This window comes from Calypte anna, chromosome W (genome assembly GCF_003957555.1).
Source record: "Calypte anna isolate BGI_N300 chromosome W, bCalAnn1_v1.p, whole genome shotgun sequence".
Taxonomy (NCBI): domain Eukaryota; kingdom Metazoa; phylum Chordata; class Aves; order Apodiformes; family Trochilidae; genus Calypte; species Calypte anna.
Window position 1 is genome coordinate 22889848 of NC_044276.1, and position 15012 is coordinate 22904859.

The 15012-nt window shown below is 45.3% G+C and overlaps 2 long non-coding RNA genes across 2 annotated transcripts in view; both read right to left on the minus strand.

Annotated features, from left to right (window-relative positions):
- Positions 1-2066: 2066 nt before the first annotated feature.
- On the minus strand, positions 2067-3745 carry LOC115600081. The gene is made up of 3 exons (XR_003988814.1): positions 3633-3745; positions 3015-3078; positions 2067-2189 (listed from the first exon to the last, which is right to left on the minus strand). It is a non-coding gene; the product is annotated as an uncharacterized LOC115600081 (long non-coding RNA).
- A 4176-nt stretch (positions 3746-7921) lies between these two features.
- The window catches only part of LOC115600072, a 50842-nt gene continuing 43751 nt past the window's right edge, over positions 7922-15012 (minus strand). Inside the window, exon 3 of the long non-coding RNA XR_003988804.1 lies at positions 7922-8015. This is a non-coding gene — a long non-coding RNA (uncharacterized LOC115600072). The remainder of the gene's footprint in view (positions 8016-15012) is intronic.

The window sequence follows — 15012 nt, forward strand, 5'->3', positions numbered from 1 at the left end:
AGATTGAGGTCCTGGAGCAGGTCCAGAGAAGAGCAAGGAGGCTGTGAAGGGATCCAGCAGAATTGCTGTGAGGAAGGGCTGACGGAGATGGGGTGTTCAGGCTGGAGAAGAGGAGGCTCAGGGGAGACCTCATCACTCTCTACAACTCCCTGAAAGGAGGTTGGAGCCGGGGGGTTTGGGATTTTTCCCAGGCAACTCTCAGCAAGACAAGAGGGCACGGTCTCAAGTTGTGCCAGGGGAGGTTTAGGTTGGACATTAGAAAGAATTTCTTTACGGAGAGGGTGATCAGACATTGGAATGGGCTGCCCACTGAAGTAGTGGATTCTCCATCCCTGGAGATATTTCAAAAGAGACTGGATGTGGCACTCAGTGCCATGGGCTGGGAACTGCAGCAGTAGTGGATCAAGGGTTGGACGTGATGATCTCTAAGGTCCCATCCAGCCCAGCCAATTCTATGATTCTATGATATATCCCTTTTTCTGTGGTTATTTTGTGTCGTGAGGCTCTTTTTGGAGTCTCTGCTCTTTGGAGGGTCTCCATCTCCAAGGTTTCCACTGAGGAGCAACCAGGAACCACACCCTGCCTGGGAACAGTTCTCCCACTGCACCTCTTTCCTGGCTCAAAAGACAGGATATTTTTCACATGTGTTTGTGTCTGTGTGGGTGTGAACTCTCTGTTTTACCACACATTTGCCACATCGTATTTACCTCGCCACACCACGTCACCTCACCCCATGGGTTCTGAGGCCCCGGGAATGTTTTCAGGATAAAGGATAAACATATATTTTATATATATATTTCATTTGTTATTAGGATGGTTGTGGTTTGTTATTTTTTCTTTTCTTCTTTTCTTTTTTTTTTTCCTTAATCTCTTGCACCAGCAATGGGAAGTATTCACAACAATGTCTCTAGATATATTACAGACGTGTAAAGCTAATAGGTAGCAGAGAGCATATCTGAAAGGTTACATTAAATCAACTTAATATGAATTACTGCATTTACAAAGCAATTTTCTCAGCTGGAACAGGGAACTGGAGCTGAGCTCTGGCACTCAAAACTGAGCCATGCCAGACACACAGAAAAGGACATGAGCACATTGCTCGTGCCCAAGTGATTTCTGGAGCAGTCTTTATCCTGCCAAGGCCCTTTATGCACTCCTGAAAAGCAGGCTATGGTTTTTGCTTCAGAAATATGGGGTTTTTTTCTATTCCATTCCATAAACCAGGTATGCAGAAAATGAAAAAGAGTAAAGAGGAGCAGAGTTGGCAGCAGCAAGAAATAAGGGTCAGAGACTGATGAAAAATTCAAAACCAAAATCCAGATCACTTTATTTACATAAATTAGAAAAAAAGAAGAGGGAGAGGAGAGAGGGAAGGAGAAGGAGGGGGAGAAGGATTGAAAGGGAGGGCAAGGGAGAGGAGAGGGAGAAGGGAGAGGGGGAAGGAGAGGAGAGGGGGAAGGGGAAAGGGAAGTAGAAAGGAGAAGAGAGGAGAAGGGGAGGAGGAGGGAGGGGACTACATGAGAGGAGGGGAGTGGAGAGGGGAGAGAAAAAGTGGAAGTCAGGGGAGGGAGAGGGGAAAGGGAAAGAGGAAGGGGAAGGGAAAGGGTAGGGGAAGGGAAAGGGGAAAGAGGAAGGGGAAGGGAAAGGGGAAGGGGAAGGGAAAGGGAAAGGGAAAAGGAAAGGGAAAGGGAAAGGGAAAGGGAAAGGGAAAGGGAAAGGGAAAGGGAAAGGGTAGGGGAAGGGGAAAGAGGAAGGGGAAGGGAAAGGGGAAGGGGAAGGGGAAGGTAAAGGGAAAGGGAAAGGGAAAGGGAAAAGGGAAAGGGAAAGGGGAAGGGGAAGGAAAAGGGGAAGAGGAATGGGAAGGGAAAGGGGAAGGGAGAGAGAGGAGAAAAGGAAGGGGAAGGGGAAGCGAAAGGGAAGGGGAAGGGGGAGGGGAAGGTGAAAGGGAAGGTGAAGGGAAAAGGAAAGGGAAAGGGGAAGGGCAGGGGGAAAAGGGAAAAGTAGGGAAGAGGAGGGGGAGGAAGAGGACTACGCATCAAAAAACCACCAGGGAAGGGCAAAAGGGCTGTCATCCATCCAACAGACTCAGAACATTTATTCAGACTGACAGAAACATATTTTCATCTCTTCTGATCCATCACAAGGTATGGAATAAGCTCCCAAAGATGTAGTTTAAAGTTCATCAGAGTCTGGGGAGAAAAGAGACAAGATTCCTGCTGTTACTTTTACAGGAGAGAGGGGCAAAGAGGTCACTGTCAGAACATTACGGCTACGAAGCCAGAGCTGAACACTCTCTGTGATTAAAAGCAGACAGCAACAGAAGGAAATGGGCTCAGGGGCTTCCTGCTTTGAAACAGCACCAGTCACTGCAAAGCTGTGACTCTGGAGGAATCATCACAAAATAGGTGCAATTCCTCCTGGGACATCTGGCCTCACATCACAGAACATGTTTGATGCCATGGATGACAAACACTCAACTCCCCTTATGATTGCCTGAACACTACTGAGTGATCTTTCCCTAAAGAAAGGATAACTTTTGTCACTGATTAGCCTCTTCTTGCCTATTCAAATAAAAAGACTGCAACAGAGGAGCTACAAACACAACCAAGGAGTAAGAGACAGCAAAGACCAAGAACAGACAGCAGAGGGTGTGTGTTATGGGTCAGTGCTGAAGGCAATCACTGGACACGGGAGGAGAAGTGATGGCTGAAGTCTGTGAAACTCTGTGTAGGGCTCCTTTTATGTTTGTGACTGAGGATTAACTCCAGAGAAAGGTGACTTCAGATTAAGCAAAGTGTATCTGTGTGGAGGAAATGGGTCAGATTCCTTTCTGCTTGGTTTGGTGTTTTTTTTCAGGCAGCTGCTTAAAGCTCTACAAAGCATTTGGTAAGCAGAAAGTTTCCATGTTCAAGTGTAAAGCTTGCAGAAAAAAACCCCCTGTGCTTAGCACAGGAACTAAACAGCTTTCAAGATGTTTTTTTTCACGAGTTAGGAGCAGTCATCTTTTTACTTACTCTAGCATGACACATCACCATGTCCAGCTTCTTCAGAGACAAATTCATCCTGTTCCTGCTTGTACTAGCATTATACAGAAAACACACCATTAACATTGTGCAATATTAAACTTCTAAAACATTCTTCCAGTCCACACAAAACCAGGCAGTAACTCCAGGGGCCAAAGAAGCGAGGCCATAAACCAGCAGAGTGGAGGGAAGGGCCCTCTCTCCAGGACTAAAGGGAGAGCAGTGACCAAATTCACAGCTCCTCCAGGAGAACCCCATAAAAACCCAAATGCCTCCTACACACAGTGAATCTTCTACATTAAAGTATAAAATGAGATTTATTGCAGATTTATTTATTATAGTCATACATCCTAGATAAGAAAATGTATTTTAAAGCTTAGCTCGGAACATCCTATGGCATCATCTTTGGTTTCTGGGCACTCTTGAAAAGCAGCCCTCAAAACCCAAACTTTTCACCCCTAGCACACCTCTTAGATGTTGTGTTGGGATGAGGAGGAGTTACACCAGGAGTAATCCCTGCAAATGAGTTGTAACTTTAGGCTAAAAAGCACAACCTTGCATACAGATGCTCTTCAGCAGTAGCTGAGGATGGGATTTCAAAATGTTTACCTTGGCTGCAGAAGAGGAAATCCTGTTCATCAATGGTTCTGCTCCTATGGGTGAGCTGGGGATGCTTCCTACTGGACTTGGACTTCTGTTCAGAAGCAGGATGTCCCAGGTGAGTTGAATGGTGAACTGGATTTGCAGCCACTGATGGAAAGTGTGTTCTTCCACCTTCCACAAAGCTTTCTGTTGGCTTTTCTTTTTTCTCTTTTTCCATCAGTTCTGAAACATTCAGACACAAAGAATTCTCTCTGGCAGGAACAGATTAGGAATGACCAAACCCATTTGATCTGAAGGGTTTTGGGCAGCCTATATCATAGCAGTCAAACCTGCAAGAGTTACCCAGACTTGGGATTGCTCAGCACTAAAGCTTCAAAGCAATCTGTGAATGGAGTTTGCTCTGGAATTTTGGGACAACTTCATCTACCTTGGCTTTAGCCTCTCCCAATTCCTTTTCCAAGCCCAGTTTGTCTTCCTCCAGGTTCCTGCAGCGCCTCGTAGCAACTTTCAGTGAAGCTTCTGCCACAGAGAGCTTTTTAATGTCAGCTCTCTGACATTGCCCTAATGAAATGGTTAGATGAGCATGAAAAAAGTTATAAGTACACGAATTCTGTCTTTAACTTATTTGATTATACAGTTACAACTGTCTTGAATTAAAAAAGTAGGAAAATTTTGCTTCCACCAGCAGTCAGCACCTCCAAACTATCAGCACCAGCTCATGGAGATTTCTGTTTTCTAACGCATAAACAAATAATATATTATTTACTATAGATAATATTATACTTTTTGAACAATACGCCAGCATACTCTGAATCATGTTACTTTTTTAACAAAACTCAAAGCAATCTGTTTGGTGGAAGAGCCACAGGTTGACTGCAGATCTTACTCTGGTGACTAAAGGCAGGACTTTGTATGAGATGGTTCTTGGGTCTCTTTCTGCATTCTACAAAGAATTAAATTAATACACTAAATTAAATTAATATTACTTACATTAAATTAATACCAAGTATATTTTAGAGTAAAACTTTCATAAATCTGGCCAGTTCCCTCCTTTCCTCCAGCCACCCACCCAACTACCATCTCCCAAAGGAACCTGGGATTGTGGCACTAGGAACACAAAGTTTTTCCCAGGGTAAAACCATTGACAGCACTCCTGGAGCTCTTCCCCCTCTTCCCTCTTCAAGAAACTGAAAAATGAAGAATAAGGTGGTTATCTGACACATGCAGGTATTCACCTCACTCAAACACTCTGGGGTTGAGAGGAAGAAAAAAATGGAATTTTAAAGCACTGTGCACATCACTATTCACAGACAAACAGCACACCAGTGTCTAATTACTCAACAGGACTGGTTCCTGTTTTCCAGAAAATAAAAAGTAACAAAATGGGTACAGCAATTTTTTAATCTTTGCTCTGCCTGGGACTGGTGGAATTTGCAGGAAAAAACTTTACTATTCTAATCAGTCCTCTGTCCAGTTAATTAGCCTAACACAGCCACACAGAAGAAATTTAAAGATTGCTGCACATCACAAAACAGAGAAGAGAAATCTTAGTGGCTGAAATTGACTTTTGTGAGGAACAGGCAGGTCCCAAAAGACAGAAGGCAAAAATGAACAGCAAAACACTGCTCAGAGCCTTCAACACTGCAAAAACTGTGTCCTTTACCTCCACTTTTTTTTAGTTTTTCAGCCTCAGAGTTTAAGACTTGTTCTCTTAAACCAGCACACTTGGCCTTTAATTCCTTGTTCATCTTTTCCAGCCTGGAAACTTGCTTTTCAGCAGAGTTTGTGGAAAATGCCATTAAAGCATCCCTGTGCAGCAGCTGATGGAATAAATGGCTTTCCCTCTGGAGCTGGGCCAATGCCTCCTGTGTGGACAGGATCACAGAACCACAGAATCAGTAAGGCTGGAAAAAACATCTAGGATCCTCCAGTCCAACTGGAAAACCAACACCACTCAACCATGTCCCCAAAGTGGGAATAATGTGCTCCACTCTCCCCTGAGGTGTTACACAGGACTCCAGACCCCTCTGCCCAGCCCTGCCCCAGATGCCCAACACCAACAGGATGCCTGCCCTATATTCCCCTCAGAAATACCCTCAGAAAAAAATCTTTTCAAACACTTCTTAGCATGGCCAAACACACACATGTTTTGCAAAGGCAGGGAAAGCATCAAAGGTCACCAAGTTCCAAGGTTTTTTAGCATGAGCTTTCTCTTACAAAGAGGAAGACCAAGTATGTTTAATCACAGAAATCAGCCTTTTACAGACAAATCTTCTTCACTTCAATATGAATTTTGTATGGGGGAAAAAAATGCATTTCACTGCATTTTTTGCAGGAACAACACAGCTCAGCTGGAAATAAAGCAGCAGAACAGGAAATACCCAGCATCGTGGAAAAGATTTTTCCCCACTGTACCCGACTTCACTGGAAGACAGTGAAATTTTAGAGGTTCTCTTCTCTTTGTCAACAATTCTTGGATCTCTCGGGTGTTTTCCTCAAAGCAATCTTTGGTTTTCTTTGAGGAGAACTCTGAGGATTCTTCAGAGATTGCAGGATGCTCTTTTTAATGTGTTGTCAAATCACTTCAGAAGAGTGATCTATGGGATGACCTAAAAGTCTTGACGGTTTACCTGGAAGCTGCTTCTCACTGGATCTTTTGGAAGACAGTGAAATTTCAGAGGTTCTCTTCTTTGTCAACAATTCTGGGATCTCTTGGGTGAGATCTCAATCTTTGGTTTTCTTTGAGGAGAACCCTGGGGATTCGCTTTGGGAGAGCGATCCATTGGATGATCTAAAAGCCCAACTTGAAGCTTCACCTGGAAGCTGTTTCTCACTCTACCTTTTGGAAGATGGTTCACTTTGAGCCTCCTCCCTGGGATGCCACCCCTCTTAGGTTTGGGCTTCAAGCAGAGGGTAAGTTTGCATGGCACAAGGCAGTGGTCTGTAGGACATTCTGCACCAGGCATCGCTCGGCTAGGACGGACGTCGCCAACATTTCTCTGGCATGCTAAGACACAGTCAGTGAGGTGCCAGTGCTTGGATCCAGGATGCTTCCAGGTTGTTGGAAGAGAGTTTTGGGGATGGTGAGGTTCTGCTCAGCACAAAACTCCAGCAGGAGACGTCCATTCTCATTACAGTTTCCAACACCATGCTTGCCCAGGACTCCTTTCCAGGCTTCATAGTTCTTTCCTACTCTGGTGTTGAAGTCACCAAGGATTATGATCTGAGCATCTGCAGGAACCTTTTGGGGGAGGCTCATGGATTCTCTTCAGCAGGAGTAGAGAACAGGATTTCAAAATGCTTACCCATGTCTCATGGACTGCAACCCTGTTTCTTGACAGCATGGCCTTCATTGCTGAACTTCTGAAGCTTTCTACTGGACTTAGATTCCTGTTCAGTGCCAAACTCTTTGCCAGGATGTCCCAGGTGAGCTGAATGCTTAACTGGACTTGCAGCCAGACCTCCACTATCAAAGCTGCTTGTGACTGAAGATGATCTTCTGATGCCCTTCTCATGGAGTGCAGCATTGGCCTTTGGTAGTTCATCATCAGCTCTGAAACATTCAGACACATCCCAAGAATTATCTCTGGCAGGAACATTTTGGCACAGTTACCAGCCAGGGCTCTGACAATTCGTTGACTTCTGAAAGTAGAGAGCATTAGGAGTGACCAAACTCAGAACAGCATTTGACCTGAGGGCTTTTGGAGAGCCTGTATCTTAGCAGTCAAACCACCTGCAAGGAGCAGCAAGAGTTACCAACACTTGGGACTGCTCAGCACCAGAGCTTCAAAGCAATCTGTGAATGCTGTGTGCTTACACAGCTTCTTCCAAAAGGCAGAGAACACCTGCACAACAACTCTGAGCTACCCTCCCTTTCCCATGGAGAAATCCCATCTTTTTTTCCATCTTTTCTGGCACACATTCCCTTTGAAAACACAATCCATCAAGAAAACCCTATTAATTCCATGATCAGTGCTGTTACTGTTGGAACACTCCAGAAAAATTAAGACAGTTCTAATGAAGGTAAAGGGTCTTCTTAAGGAACTTTCCTCACAAATATGCCACCACAGGCTTATGTACACAATGCTCAGCAGATGTAGAAGAGGAACCCCAGCAGGAAAACACAGGAGAAAGAAAGAGCCTCTTACTAGCACTCCAAAAAGCATCTACTCACCTTTCCAGCTATATTTCTACAAATCTTCTAGGTTTTACTTCCTCCAGATGCGGATTTTCATATTTTTCTTATTCAAAAGTGCTGTCTTGGAGGGCATTTTTTATGTTTTCCAGTTCCCATCTGAGATCTCTAATTCTGCACAGCAGAAGCTTTCTCTGTGCACGGTGCTCACGGGCTCTGATCTCTTCCAGACTGTCCTGGGAGGCTGCCTGCTCCTGAAGCAGATAACATACTTGCAACCACCACAGGGAAAAAGGGAACTCTCCCTGCCCACCAGTTGTACCTGCCCAGTGTCAAGGCCCAGCTTTACTCCGGGAGGCAACTGAGCCTCCTCACTCCCCTCAGCAGCCAAGGCAGAACCCCAGAGCTACCACCCTCAAGAATTCTTTTCATTTGGGAAGAATGCCCCCTCTCTCTCAGCAATAGTCTTCATCCCAGCTGCTAACCAAAGACCACTGTCTCTGGAAGACAGAAAAGGATTCCTCCTCAAAGAAGTGAGGAGGATGCCTCACCTCCATCCCTCCCCTCCCATCACCTCTTTCCTGAGCACTGTCCCCTGCACAGTGACAACAGGACCTCTAGGTCTGGCCACGACAAGGACAAGTTCCAATCCCCTACACTACCAGACCTACAAGATGCTGCCACGGCCCCGAGCTGCTCTCAGCCCTGACCCTCACCCATGGACACCATGTCCCGGCAGGAATGCAGATCTGCCTGTCCCCAGGGGCTGCCCTGGGGATCTGCACTCTTGGCTCATCCCCATGGCTCTCTGCTACCAGAGCTCTGCTGCTCTTCTCGGGGAGGGGGTGTGGGACTGCTCCTGCCCCTGGAGCTCATGGACCCTTTTGTATACACGTGGAATTGAAAATATAAAATATGTCTCTTGAATCAGTTTTTTTTTTCTCTCTTTCCTTCATCCTGCTTGCAATTAACATATGTTTGCCTAAATGTATGCCTGACAGACACAGAAAAGATAAGATTACTTATCAGGTCGCCTCCTGGTACAGGGTGGAGACCCAAAACAATGAACTAGCAGGACACCAGAAGACAAAAGATAAGGATGACTCATCCCCGGGAAGTCTGGAGATTTGCTTGTATGTATGTATCAGGGACTTACTCAATGAAGGGACTCTTCTTTCTCTTGGGGTATAAAAAACCCTAGGAAAAAAGGAAAATGCCCCCTCCTCTCGGCACCTCGGTTTCCAGCTACAGAAAGACACAGCAGAGGCTCCAACGGGGGAGAACCAGAAGCAACTACAGCCTGAGGCCAGGTCCTGCGCTGATGGTGATAAATTCTCTTTTGTTCTTTCCTTTTTACTTTAACAACCCTCGCCTTAAGGTGATTAATTTATGCAAAGGCCTTTTGCCAGTAAACCGGCTTGCCCTGTTTTTAAAATAAACCCTTGTAACTCATTTTAAATCCAACAGTCTTGTTACTTTTGCAAATTCACGCGTCGTCTATAAGTAGTGGCTGTTTTATCCTGATAATCAATATATAAAATAATAAGCGGATCACGACAGACCCTGACAGCCTTGTGGGGACTCTTCCCATCTCCCTGCCTCTACACAACAGCAGCCCTTGAGGTGCCCTTGCAGAGACTGCTTTGCACATCATCTTTTCAGCTTTACCCATCAGCAGAACTGCTTTGCTATTGGGCACACAACAGGATCTACAGGCAGGACCTGCACCTCACCTTCTCCCCACAGCAGCTGCACTACACCTCCATCTGTCAGCCAACTGCCACAGAAAGCATAGAGACCCAATTCCTGAGAATATTTCATCAGATTTCCCACCCAACAGGCCAGTAGCTAACAGTGGAAACAGATGCCCCCCCTGAACGAAAGGCAAAGAGGTGACTTTGATTCTCATCTTCTTCTCCCTCTTGCTGTTCTCTCAGCCAAACCAGACAAGAGCTGGCAGCTGCTCTGAATTTCTACTTATCTTTTTTCCTCTGCAGAAAAGGAGAAAAGGGAAAGACTGCCCCTTGGAAACTGGGTCCTCATGTTGCCCGTAACCAAAACACAAACCAACAGAGTCAGTTTATGCGGTGCTTTATTCAGGGCCCGGGAAGCCTGAGGACTAGCGTCCAAAGTCAGGGTTCCGAAGACCCTCATTTTTGGTTCAGCTTTTATACTTTTTTTCATTACAGGCCACGTACAGAGTTACATAAATTTTAGTCACAAACAGTCACATAGATCATGCAGATAACAATAGACAAACAGTCACATAGATCTTACAAATAACAATAGATAGTCATCTCTTAAACTGTAAATCCACGGTTTACCGTTTCAGCTGTCATTACCACCTGGCCCACCACCTGGATACAATATTTTATCTTGATCTTTGGTATATGGTATCAGTTTGCTTAACTATTCTCCTTTTGATTAATGTTATTGCTGATGGGGTCAACACACTCCTTATTCTCCTTTGATCATTGTTCTTGTAAGGGTTAGCTCATTCTTAACTAGTTACTTATTTCCAGAGTTTTAGTCTACCCGAGCCCCTTCTAACTCTTAATTTGTCCATTTTAAAATTTTACAACCAATATTATTTTATTTCTACTATAAACTGTAACACTCATATTCTCTTATAATCTCTGTAATTATAGGAAATCTGTCCAACCTACACAGCAAGTTGGACAACACATTTTCACACAACCCCAGACAGTGACAGACACCTTGGTTCTCTGTGTCAAGCTCTCACCACTGCACATGCTCTTCCAGCTCTTTTACTGTAGCCCTGGTCTCAGAAGATGATGACAGGAGGTCTTTCAGTTTTTGGTACTTCTCTCTTAGTTCTCTTTTCTTATCCTTGTAGGAACTCATGTAATAGTAATACATCTGATGCTCCTATTGAAGCTGATGCTCTTCCAGTTCCCGATGTTACAGTTTACAGTAGAAAGCTGTGCGGATCCAGCACTTGCCACTCGCGGCGACGAGTATAGGCAAGTTCGGTATCTGGTTCTGGTAATCGGCCGAATATTGGTTTTGTGTGTGCGTGTGCGTGTGTGTGTGTGTGTAAGAGCGCGCAAATATAAGTGTCAGCATGCTGCCTTTTAAGACCTTTAGAGCTCTGTCTTGTAATAGCAAGGATATCCCTGAGGATTCATCTCGGTTGTCTGTTAAAACATTGGAAAGAGGGTAATTTTGGGCAGGAATTGCGGAGGAAAACCTTGGTTGATTACTGTAATCATGTGTGGCCTGAATATGAAACGGGGGGAATGCAGTGGCCACGAAATGGTACATTAACTCCTGAAATATTAAGCCCTATGATGAGTTTCTTGCGGGAAACTGAGAAAAAAAAAAAAAATAGAAAAAAAAAAAATAGAGAAAAAAAAAAAGAAAAAAAAAAGAAAAAGAGAAAAAACAAGAAAAAGAAAAAGAGAAAGAAAAAGCATGTGGATTGTTGGTATTAAAAACCATGGAAGTAGAATGTGATAAATGTCCTGGTTGTAAAGAGCGTAAGATACGATTTTCGGAGGAATAGGAGGATGTGTCTTTGTTGGTCTCCCCGAGCGCGCCGCCGCTCCCACCTCCTGAGGCTCTCCTGGTAAATACGGCTAGGGTGCCTCTTCCTTCCTCATCCGAGGAGGGGATAGAGCAGGAAGGATTGGGTTAATCAGCCGAGAACGCCGCTTGCGGAGCGGACTCGGAGAGGGAGGCTGGAGAAAGGAGGCGGTTTTTCGCAGCCTTAATTGGTGGCTCCGCTGCGAGGGGCAGTGGGAGCGGATGGAGGGAAGGTGATGATAAAGGTTCCTTTTTCACAGAATGATTCAATAATATGGAAACAATCGGCGGGGGCGTACAGGGAAAATCCTGAGAAAGTGGCTCGGGTTGTGAAAATGGTAATAAAAACTTAGAATCTTGATTGGAATGATTTGCAAATGTTGCTGGACACTATAGAAAAGGAGAAAGGGCGCCGGCGGCGTCGGGGGGGGGGGAGGCGCGGGCCTTTCCCCCGGCCACCCTGCACGGGCGGGTGGCTGTCTGCGTCGGGCGGAGCTCGTCCCGCTCGGGTCGCCAGGGTTGACTTCGGGGCCGGTGGGGCCCGGCGCGGCGGCCATGGAGGTCCCTGAAGGAGAGGTGGTGCTGGATTGGGGAAAGGCTTCGGGGGTTTGGGAAACAGGGACCCCAGGTAAATCAAAGGCGGCAGTACCAGTAGTAGTGGAATTAAAACAAGGGGCCCAACCAGTAAGGGTACGGCAATACCCCATCAGTCTGGAAGCTAGGAAGGGAATAGCCCCCATGATAACTCAATTCTTAAGTTTAGGAATTTTGCAGGAGTGTGAATCTGAATTCAACACTCCCATCTTCCCGGTTAAAAAGCTTAATGGTAATTACAGGTTAGTGCAGGACTTAAGGGCAATTAATTCTATCACCAAAGATATACATCCTGTAGTGGCAAATCCGTACACATTGTTAACATCTGTTTCTGAGAAATTTCAATGGTTTACAGTAATTGATTTAAAGGATGCCTTCTTCTGCATACCCCTGGCACCTGAAAGCAGAAATATCTTTGCATGCGAGTGGGAAAACCCCGACACGGGACGGAAGCACCAGCTCACATGGACCAGGCTTCCCCAAGGATTTAAATCCTCGCCCACCATATTCGGTAACCAGCTGGCCAAGGAACTTGAGGAAAGGAAGATTACCCAGGTAAAAGATTCGCCTTTCTCTTATGTGGTGTTGCAATATGTGGATGATATTTTCCTGGGTACCACAGAACAGGGTCTCTGCCTCAAGTTAACCATTGGACTATTGAATATGCTGGGACGGGCTGGATACCGGGTATCCAGAGAAAAGGCACAGCTGGTCAAACAAAAGGTCATCTATTTAGGATGTGAAATTTCGCAGGGGGTTCGTCGTTTGGGAGTAAATCGCATACAAGCCATATGTGCAATTCCAGTACCCTGTAATAATCAGGAACTAAGATCTTTTCTAGGAATGATCGGCTGGTGTCGACTGTGGATCCCCGACTTTGGGCTGACAGCCAAACCACTGTATGAGGTTGTGAAGGAACCGAGATTTAAGTGGGGACCCACGGAAGATAAAGCATTTCGGGAGTTAAAACAGGCCCTCAAGGAAGCACCTGCCCTGGGCCTACCGGATCTAACCAAGGACTTTCAATTGTATGTACATGAGAGGCAAAAGTTAGCCTTGGGGGTGCTCACTCAGAAACTGGGGTCTTGGAAAAGACTGGTTGGGTACTTTTCTAAACAATTGGACTCAGTAAGTGGGGGATGGCCAGGATGCCTAAGAGCAATGGCAGCCACAGTAATCCTGATCCAAGAAGCACGTAAGCTAACATTGGGCAAGCACATGACAGTTTATGTGCCTCATATGGTCATCACAGTATTGGAACAAAAGGGGGGCCATTGGCTCTCGTCGAGCAGGATGCTCCAATACCAGGCCCAACTGAGGGAACAGGAGGATTTGGAGCTGAAAATAACAAATCACCTTAACCCAGCAGAATTCCTCAGGTCCACCCAGGAAGAAGGAGAGCTGGAACATGACTGTATGGAGGTAATCGAACAAGTGTACGCCAGCCGGAAGGACCTGAAGGATGAGCCACTGCCGGACCCTGATTGGGAACTGTTTACGGACGGGCCCAGCTTTGTGGAACGAGAAGCTGGCTCGGATGTTGCAGGCACGAAAGAACATCAAGGGTTGGTGTGTGACCCCAACAGGACAGGTGATCCTGCCGGTGAGAATCATGAGGATAGTACTGGAAACAGAACACAGTAAGTGTCACTGGGGTGCGGAGGCAATGGTAAAATTTTTGAAAAATGAAATATTTTCAAACCAGATGTTAACATTGGCAAAAAGAGTAAATGCAATGTGTCCGGTGTGTATCAAAAACAACCCAGTGGTAAGAAGGCAGGTACAAATGGGTAAGTTACAGGTAGGTCCCCAACTAGGAGATTATTGGCAAATAGACTTCTCTGAGTTACCAAAAGCCCAAGCATACAAACATCTGTTGGTGTATGTGTGCACATTCTTGGGATGGCCAGAAGCTTTCCCTTGCAGGACCAATCAGGCAAAGGAAGTGGTAAAAACACTTTTGAAAGAAATCATCCCTAGATTTGGGGTGCCGTTGGGGCTATCATCTGATAGGGGTCCTCATTTCACTGCAGGGATTGTGCAGGAGATTTCTGTAATACTAGGGATAACTTGGAATCTGCACACGCCCTGGAGACCCCAATCAAGTGGTAAGGTAGAGCGGATGAATCAAACATTGAAAAATCAAATTAAGAAAATTTGTCAAGAAGCAAAAATCCAGTGGCCGCAGGCATTGCCTTTAGCTCTGTTAAGAATTAGGATTAAACCAAGGGAAAGGATAGGAGTAAGTCCGTACGAAATTTTGTACGGCAAACCATACCATGCTGTTACTTACCAAGGGGACCCTCATCTGGTAGGGGATCAGGTGATATTAAATTATGTGTTGTCTTTGAATAAGACCCTTACAGCACTCACAGGAGCGCTGCAGTGGAACCGACTGTTACCCCTGGAAAATCCGGTCCACGACATCCTTCCAGGAGACCAAGTCTACATCAGGAACTGGTCAGTGGAACCACTGAAGGCTATAACCCGGAAGGAGGTAATATCTCCAGAAGAAGGGACGCCTCCACCTGCTTATCAAGAGGCTTAAAGGTTGAGCATCCTTGCGAAGGAATAATCGAAGGATGCTCAAAAGGGGGGAATTGTTACAGTTTATAGTAGAAATAAAATAATATTGGTTGTAAAATTTTAAAAGTGGACAAATTAAGAGTTAGAAGGGGCTCGGGTAGACTAAAACTCTGGGAATAAGTAACTAGTTAAGAATGAGCTCACCCTTACAAGAACAATGATCAAAGGAGAATAAGGAGTGTGTCGACCCCATCAGCAATAACATTAATCAAAAGGAGAATAGTTAAGCAAACTGATGCCATATACCAAAGATCAAGATAAAATATTGTATCCAGGTGGTGGGCCAGGTGGTAATGACAGCTGAAACGGTAAACCGTGGATTTACAGTTTAAGAGATGACTATCTATTGTTATTTGTAAGATCTATGTGACTGTTTGTCTATTGTTATCTGCATGATCTATGTGACTGTTTGTGACTAAAATTTATGTAACTCTGTACGTGGCCTGTAATGAAAAAAGTATAAAAGCTGAACCAAAAATGAGGGTCTTTGGAACCCTGACTTTGGACGCTAGTCCTCAGGCTTCC